We start from the raw sequence: 9,052 nt of genomic DNA, 5'->3' as shown, positions 1-9,052 counted from the left end.
ACAATTTATGTGGTTGCATTTGTGCAAGTGTCTAGTCTGGTGGGGAAAAATCACCCTGCTCTTGCAGCTCGAGACACAGACCATACAGACCCAAAGTTTTAAATGTACCTATACGCAAGTTTAAAGACTGACAGCCGTGACCACATCATACCCAGAGCCATGAGGAGAGAAGGCGAGGGTTAACACACTCTCTCAGGGGTGCTGGTTGTACCTGACAAGGTGTTAACTTAATGTTTGTAAACTAATGTTAGCTAGCTACCTTTAATGAATAATGTCAGCCCTTTCAAGTGGTCTGACTCACTGGATGTAGTCTGTGGGGATGTGCCTGCCATGGGACCTTTGTAACAGCAGCCATATTGAAATGAAATCGTACAGTAAACACAGGTATTACAAATGATACAAATGAAAGTCCCATTACATTTAGTGTATGTTTACAGAAAACAATAAAGTTAATCAGTTTGAACATTAAATATCTTGTCTTTGTACTGTTTTCAATTGGTGGTACGGGATGCTGTGATGTATCATCTGACAAAAAAAACTGTCACTCGAAGAAGAAGGGAACCACTGGAATTAAGCAACAGCAGAAGATGGTGTTATCTAGCATGAAAACACGCACTCAGCTGCAGGTCCACGGGTCAGGGAGCATCATGACCCGGCCACAGGGCCCACCCATAGAGCAGGGGGCTGCTCGCACTGCAACCCCCAGACCTTCACAGCAGCCAGGACACAGCGAGGCTGCTTTCACTGCAGCACCTGGGTCACGCCGCGGCCAGGTCAAGAGTGCCGTGATCCCGGCTGCAGCCAGGGAAGACAGCACTCCAGCCTCGGACTGTGTTTCGGGCTGGGGGTGGGGGACACACCTAATGTTAACTACACTAGTGACACTGATGTCACACATAATATGAAGTAATAATAAGCTTAAAAAAAAATATATGCTGTTTTCTCATATTTTGTCTGAAAAGTGGATTTTTTGATCCAACCAACCAACCAACATTCAAGACCTTATAAAAAAATGAATGAAGCTAGAACAAAACATTTTTGTGCCTGAAACTAGAAGATCTGTTCTTTGATACATTCATAGAGTGGAATATTCAGTGGGTGTTGAAAAATCTGTGATTAAATCTGTAATTAAAAAACGCTGGCAGGGAAAGCATTAATATAAGAGAGACCCCCAGTGGCAAGCTTACATATGTGTTCAATTAGTATCATTGATAGCACCTGCATTTACTGTAGTATTTCATATTAACATGGCTGCTGAGAAAAAGGTCTGTTTTAGCATGGGAGCTCTAAACCTGGCAGTGTTATCAGCAATGAAACAAGCATGCAACAACTGAGGATCTCCTCACCTGCAGGTGCTAACCACTGAGCCACAGTGCAACACGATGTACATACAAGTGAAAGATACAATCTAACTGTGTGTCTTCTCTGTGCCCGTCTCTGTTTATCTCTTTCTCTTAAGGGAGCGTCCACTTATCATTTAGAAAAGCAATACATTGTATTGATTCGTCAGTTGGAGGCTCAGTTTAATATGGCTGGTTACAATGTGAAGCCTTCCCTCCAGGCAGCTTTACATCATATAGCTATGAAGTATCTTATTCTAAGTGTCCATTTACAGTATTATTAACAGTATTTGAAGGTTGAGGGTTAAATGGTAGAAAACACTCCAGTCTTCAAAGGCCTATTCATACTTTTACCTTCCAGCGATGTAAAGAAAGAAAGGAAAAACTGGATAAAATGATGTAACATAAATATTTTCCCCTAAGAAGCATTAACCCTGAAAAGGGAGAGGGCAAGTCTTTTGAGAGCTAATGTTCTAGGTCTTTTATGATCAAAATTTAATATCTTACCATCTTTGCAGCCGATGCAATTAATGCAGTACATTCAGCCTTTGAATTATCTCCATGGCACTGAGGACTCTGGTAATAGTTCTGTTTTGTAGGGAGGAGTAATATGAATATTAGTTATCTGTTCGAGCCTCCCCCTCTGGAGTACTCAAGCTGAAGGAGTGTTGTCCATTTAGTGCAGCCCAAGGATAAATGATAGCAAGACCTTTCAACGTGGAAGAAGAGGAACAACAGCTACAGCTGTATACTGCTCTTGAGTCATGTCTCATCAGGACGTCTTTCTAATCACAAGGAGACGTCGCCCAGGAAACCATCATGTTCCGCTTTGAGATGTCTCCCTCTGAGTCACTGAGCCTTGGGTTTCTGTTGAATAAGTTTGAGTTTTTGTTTTTACACACCATTCCCTGTTTGAGAGAAGATTTTTGCAAATGCAGACATGTTCATAAACAGACAGAGTTTGTTAAATCATCACCAGTATTTAGCCACATTAAGTGGCGCCTCCCCAAGGCCCTGGTGGGTGTCGGGGAAGGGTGTGGTCCTCAACCCTCCTGCCACTTTCTGTACGTGTAAACACAGAGGCAAAAACTTTAGCTTGGGTTCAGCTCGACTGCAGGATTTATTCTGCAGCGCTTGTCTCAACAGAGTTTCAGGTTCCCCCCAAGTGCTGTGCGCCCTCTGCTGATCTGTTTGAGTATTTGTGCCAACACTGTAGCAAATTAAGTACAATGAAATTTAAGACACAATTAAAAAAAGAAATAAATGAAATTATGAACTGTACCATATTCTCATAACTGTCAGAATGAACTGTAATATTGTCCAAATTACATCTTTTCATCACATTTTAAATTTGTGTACATATACGGCAGTTTTTACTCTTCACACTCTGCATATTTATGCTTTTTATAGACACTTTTAACCCTTTACACTAGCAGCATCTACAGATGGCAATGTGAGTCGTCCACTTTTGGTCCAGACTGAAATATCTCAAGAACTACTGGATGGATTGCCATGATATTTGACTGACACTTCCCTTCTTCTGGCTCTGATAAAATGCTGCTGTAATTTCCTGTAATTAGTCTGAGAGTCCAAACCAAACCAAAACATGTTTTCACACTAGAAACTAACTGAACCATGGTTCAGTTTAAGCCAGGGAGACCTCTTCTTTTCGCCAGACCAAAGTCTGGATTTTTGGTCTGGACGTAGCCTGGGGAAGTTTTCAAACCTGTAATTTTGGTCCGGATCAAACTGAAAAGCCTGAAAGTAGTAGGTGTGAAAACCCTTTGTCTGGTTCTTGTTTTTATTACAAAGAAGCCACATCATTTCCTGTGTAGGAGATTTTTCCCACTGAATGAAAAGTATGAAAGCTTTCATAAACAGGGCTGGAGCTGTGTTATATCATCTGGAAGCAGAGCAGACTGCAATTTCTATGAAATAGTGGCAGTATCTACTTTAAGGATGACTCAACAGTAGCTGTAAATGTCTTTATTTTTAGTTATACAGATATTTCAGTTGATCTAGCAGTTAAACTGGTAAGCATCCAGTCATAAGTCTGTTTGTCTAACCTCCAGGCGCCCACCAGCCTCCCTGTCTCCACCTGTCTCTTTCCACACCATCTGAAGAGGCTTCTCTCCCCACTGGCACAAAGGCCACTGTGAATTGTCCTGTTTTTTTTGGCATCAGTTTAAAATATGCCACATACACACATGCAGGCACACACAACACCACTTTATTGGCTGTTTACACAGGCGCATTGATTGGTAGAGCGCTGACACTTTGGGCGTGTCGAGGCCACCTCATTATCTCGGCAGACATTTACTTTCCTGTCATCCAGTATCAAAGCACGGCCCGCGCTGCGCCTCAGCTGCCTGAGATGGCCGCACAGCTAATCAATCGCAGTTCATCTGAGCTCCGAGCCCACGGCTGGACTCTCACAGGGTGTCCCTCTCTCCCCCCACAAACCCTGCTGCTCATTATAGTGACAACTGATAAGAGGGAGACGGACTGAGAGCGAGAGAAAAGAGAGACACAATCCTCTGTGTTGCCTGGATAATTTAGGAAAGGTTATGGAATCGATGTCTGGCCATCACTCTCTGGCTCTAAATCACGGCTGCTGGCTCTGCATGGGCGCATTCCAATAAGATCTGATTATAGCCACTGCGGCTGCAATTAAAAATCAGATGACAGCTCTCTGTGCCCGGCATGCTGCTCAGACCAGCCAGGATACAGCGGCATGGGGAGGCTGCACACCGTTCACCAACATCTCTCTTATCAAACTGCGCTGCTTCATTTAATATAAAGCAATAGTTTGACATTTTAGGAAATGTGCTTATTTGTTTTGATGCTAAAAGTGGATCTCTTATGTCTATCTGGTGGACAAGCAGCAAGCTGGTTAGCTTAGCTTAGCATAAATCAGCTAACGCCTACCAGCATCTCTAAATTTAACTAACTAATTAACATGTTTTATCTTGTTTGTGTAATCCATACAAAAATCAAACTTATTGCTTTATGGGGGGTATATGTGCTAGACTGTTTCTTGGCCAGGAGCAGTTGCCAGGCAACAAGCAAAACTCCGGGAAGTTACTGCTCCTGGCCAAGAAATAAGTTCTTTCTCAATCTGTATTCTTGTACTGTAACTTGTGTGGAGTTGAGGTAGCCAAGTATCCCTGCATGCATTGCACGTCAGCTAGCGCCGAAGGCGGAGGATTGAGCCAGACTCAAAACTGTTCGTCCTGGGACCTAGTTTTGATTTTTCTTTTCTTTCAGAGATTAAGTAACCATTTAGATTTCATGTTCCCAATTTATTAAAAAATCACGATGGACATTTTAGCCGTTTGGTAATTTACCAATGCTTCTGATATCTCTGTGTGATTTCAAACTTAAAGCGATAGTAGAGCACATGCCTGAAGCGGGTACACAAGTTGGGCTTTTCTCAATCTGGAGAGGATTTGTACAACTACACCAGCAGGTTTCCTGGTCGACTGGGTTCTGCATATGTATGCAGTCACTATTTCCAAGCAGACCTCTCTCTGTTGTCTGAGTCGCTTCCAGGTAGCATGTAAACACAGATGTGAAGGTATCGTGCGATCTTGTATATCTCGTGTCGCGCCGTTTGGGCGAGAGCCTGTGTACCTGCTTCAGACGTGTGCATGCAGATCAGGTCTGAGAGGCTACAGTTGACATTTAGCCTAAAAATATGGTGTAAATGGCGTCTTTTTGGGACAAATTTTAATGTTGTGGCTTACGGACACTTGGATTACACCGCATGAGCAGTATGGAGACATTTTGTGTTTTTTTGCGTTCTTTTTTTACATTTTAAAACCGGTCACCATTCACTTCAATTGTACTGGATTTGGCTGCAGTGCTGTTTTCTGCTGAAGCTCCAGGAGTGTTTTGTGAACTGGAGATCTTCATCCATCCTCACATCAGCACAGGGGTGAGTAGATATTGAGTGAATTTTCGGTTTTGGGTGAACTATCACTTTAAGTTATAATTTGGGTCCCAGACTTGACATCTAATCTTCAAGGACCAGTTTGCAGGATTTCATGACATCTATGTCATCTATTGAAACAAAATTATTAGAGGAAAGACAAAACTTATTTTAAAAATCACATTTCAGTGATATTATACCATGAAAAGTTTTAACACAGGCTGTTTAAGCAGAGATCATTTCTTTTCTAATTGGACAAAAGAAGTGGAGAAAAAATGCACTGTTTTGTACATTTTTTTATTTATTTATTTATTTTTTAGTAACTGAGTAAAAACCAACAGTGACTGTGAAACTAACCCAAAATGTGAAAGGCCATATCTAGAGACAGTGTTTGGTTATCCATTCTGGGTGACTGTAGCACCATGTACCATTATAATCATCTTTGCTTTAAAAATGATTTTTTTTTTTTTTTTTTTATGAAAATGTTGGCCCTTTAATGTTGTGTACCAGATTTCTGTCAACTCATTTCATTCAATAACGTTGCTATCACATGTGTCTCAACCATAACATGTCACCTCTGTGGCCCTTCTAAATCAAAGCTATGGTTATAAATTATGGTTTAAAAAAGTGTATTTTGATTGGCATTAAGAGAACTCTTAGCAACTTTAAAAAATAAAATAGCTACCTACTGTCTAAGCTGTGAAATGAAAAAAAATGCAACATTTTGTTAAATCTGTAAGATGTCAACTCTGTCAGACATTCCATCTTACTGAGTTGTTGTCTACATTTAATAAAAAACTGAATCACTTGGAGGCCGGCCCCTTACTTTAAAATATATTTTCAGAGAATAATAAAGAATAAAAATTGAAACCCCCTCAAAATACTGTATATATTTATATCCCATAATGTTGAACTACTCCTTTATGACCTGATAGTATATTTAAAAAGCTAAAGAGAAACTGTCTGATGGTCTGAATTTATAATGTCTTTAAAAATTAGTCCAAACTTATAAAACTAGAAAATGCAAAGTGACAAATTAGTTTGCTGCTTTGTTTTTCAAAGAGAAACCGGAATCACGCTGCAGACAGATGAGAGTTTACAGACAAACAAGGCAGCTTCTGCTTTTATAATGAAGCACATTTTGTTTTTTCCTGCCTGTTCTCTACCCTGGCTTTGCTCTGGGCTACATGAATGAAAAGCAACACAAGCACATATGCTGAGATTTGTCTCAACACGGTGAAGGCTCAAGGGCAGATACGACAGGCGAGATGAGATTAGGATTGCTGTTGTTTATTTCCAAGCTTAAAAACAGAGCAGAGGGGCCTTTGGCAGGAAGATCACATTATGTCTTCAGTTACAGTTTAGCTTTGAATGTGCCCAAAGTGGGATTCTCTCTTATATTACATTTTAGCGCTGCAGGCGAATTTCATTGAGGACAAACTCCTGCTTAAAGACATGCCGTTTATTATGCTCTGAACAAAGCTGCCTGATCTTTTGCTGTGCAGTGTAATCTTTCATACCGCGCTACTGCAGACTCAGCAAACATTTCACAGAAGGCGACAAGCCAAGTTCACCCAAACAAGCGCAAACTTTTCACTGTGTCACAAAGTGATGCTGTGATTTTAACTGATTGAATGACATGAAGGAAAAGTTCAGGATTTGGGGAAATAAGCTCTTTTTCTTTTTTAGAGGATCAATACCAGTCTCAGGAGTTAGGGATTGATGTGGTTGGCCTAACTTAATCTAGAGACTGCAGGCAAGGGGAAACAACTGATGTGGTTCTGTCTAAAATAAAAAAAAAAATACACCTACTACAACTTTAAATCTCACCATTTTCTTAAATAAAAAGAAAAATGACATGAAAAATGTGAAAATAGCAATTTGTTATTTTATTTTATTTTATTTTATTTTATTTTATTTTATTTTATTTTAAGGCAGTTACCTGCTTTAACTATTAAGGTGTGTGAAGGGATTCCACAGGCTTAGTTACTCTAAGTTCTCAAATAGTGGTCAGGGCCTTTATTTAGGCTATCTCAACGGTAGAGGGCCTTTATTTGAAGCAGACTTTTATTATAAAGCAGCCATTATTGTTACTTGTAGGATAGAGGGTGTCATATGTAAAAACATTTTCACTTTTAAAATGAAGTAGAGCTACTCCAGCGGTACTGAAAAAGGAGGAAGATACGAAGAGAAATTAATTTTATGGCCTTTTTTTTATTCAAAAATTGAAAAAGAACAAGGATGTGGAGGGCCCCCTGCCTGTGTTAGTCTTAAGCCCCAGAATGACTAAATCCACCCCTGATTATTTCTTCACTCCTGACCATATCTGGCAACTCGTGCTACTGAGGTCCTGCAGAATCACCATCAAATGCCAAGTGTCATATTGAAGGGCAGACGCAGTGCTCTGTGTCCAACAATAACAGTGGCTAATTAATTGTTCAAATGAGGCTGCTTTCCACTCTGACCACTTGTCTCCCTCACAGTGGCAAAATAATGGGAATAGATGTATGGAATGTCTACATTATCCCTGTCCGCCTAAAAATAGTAGCATGTATCCACATCAACTTTCAAATTTGGCAACAGCAGCTATAATGTTACTGACCTGGTGAATCATTGCCCAAAGTCATAACAGCTACTGACGATTTTCTTGTCCATATGAATAGGAGTTCAGGTCTCATCCCATCACGTGTTTGTATTTACAGCATATTGCAGTAGCAAAAACCTAACACAGCAAATGAGAGCAGATCAGAGCTTCATATTAGAATATGGCTAAATATACTTTATCAAACAGATGGAATTAGAAAATAAAGGTCACCCTCCAATGTAAGTCGGTTTCAAATAAAGGCCTGTTACCCTCTGCAGCTGAGGTAAATAAAGGTCCTGGCCACTGAGAATCTATGGCAACTACCCCTGTGGAATCCCCTCACACACCTAAGGTAGGTTCTGATGTTACTCTTAACAAAACTGTACATTTTACATTTTTTTTGTAATGAGTAAGTTGTGATCGACAACTACAACACCATTTTTTAAGGGCAACCATGGCAACAACTCATGCAGAACTCATCCGTTCTACTGTCTTTGTTATATTGTTTTGTAACACTCAACGCTCATGTAGCAGGCCGAAACACCTAGCAGCCCGTGGGCAGGAGAGAGTCCTTTGAGTTTTGTAACTGGCAGTGATTGACACAGCTAATGCTAACTGTATTACAGCGATTGGTTTTTGAATTTGAATGTGCTTCGTTTCTTTAGCAACATGTAAAGTCCTCGTTTATCTCAGAGGCTGTGTTCATCCCTGTGATCGACTGTGTTCACTGGGAGGCTGGTGTGCCTGGTGCCCACCAACAGCAGCTAACAGTTATGGTTCGCCACTTTAGCAACGAGTAAGCTGCTAAAGCTATCTGTCCATCAGCAAACCAAGAGATGATGTTAAGTGGTCAGATAACATCAGAGGGTAAGCAGGATGGATTTTCCCTCCATGCTCCAGTGGCATCATAAGTGAGAAAGTACTTCTTGGGATGCAAATTAAGTGTACGCCCCTGAGTGCAGGATGAGTCATCAACTGTTTTAATCATTTTCCATGAATAGACAAACTCTGAACCATTAAAAATACCTGAGAATACTCACAAAATACTGGTGTATAGCTAAGGTACAGCACAATACATAGGTCATAAAATACTTAAAAATAGATTTTGACATTGTGGGGACTTCAAAGTTCAGCTTGATGACAGAGAGTGACTAAGCCCATGGATTATAGCACAGGTGCACCATGACTGAACAGTTG

The sequence above is a fragment of the Lutjanus erythropterus genome, chromosome 22, assembly GCF_056507025.1.
Source record: "Lutjanus erythropterus isolate fLutEry1 chromosome 22, fLutEry1.hap2, whole genome shotgun sequence".
Lineage (NCBI taxonomy): Eukaryota > Metazoa > Chordata > Actinopteri > Lutjaniformes > Lutjanidae > Lutjanus > Lutjanus erythropterus.
This window is presented reverse-complemented; position numbering follows the sequence as displayed.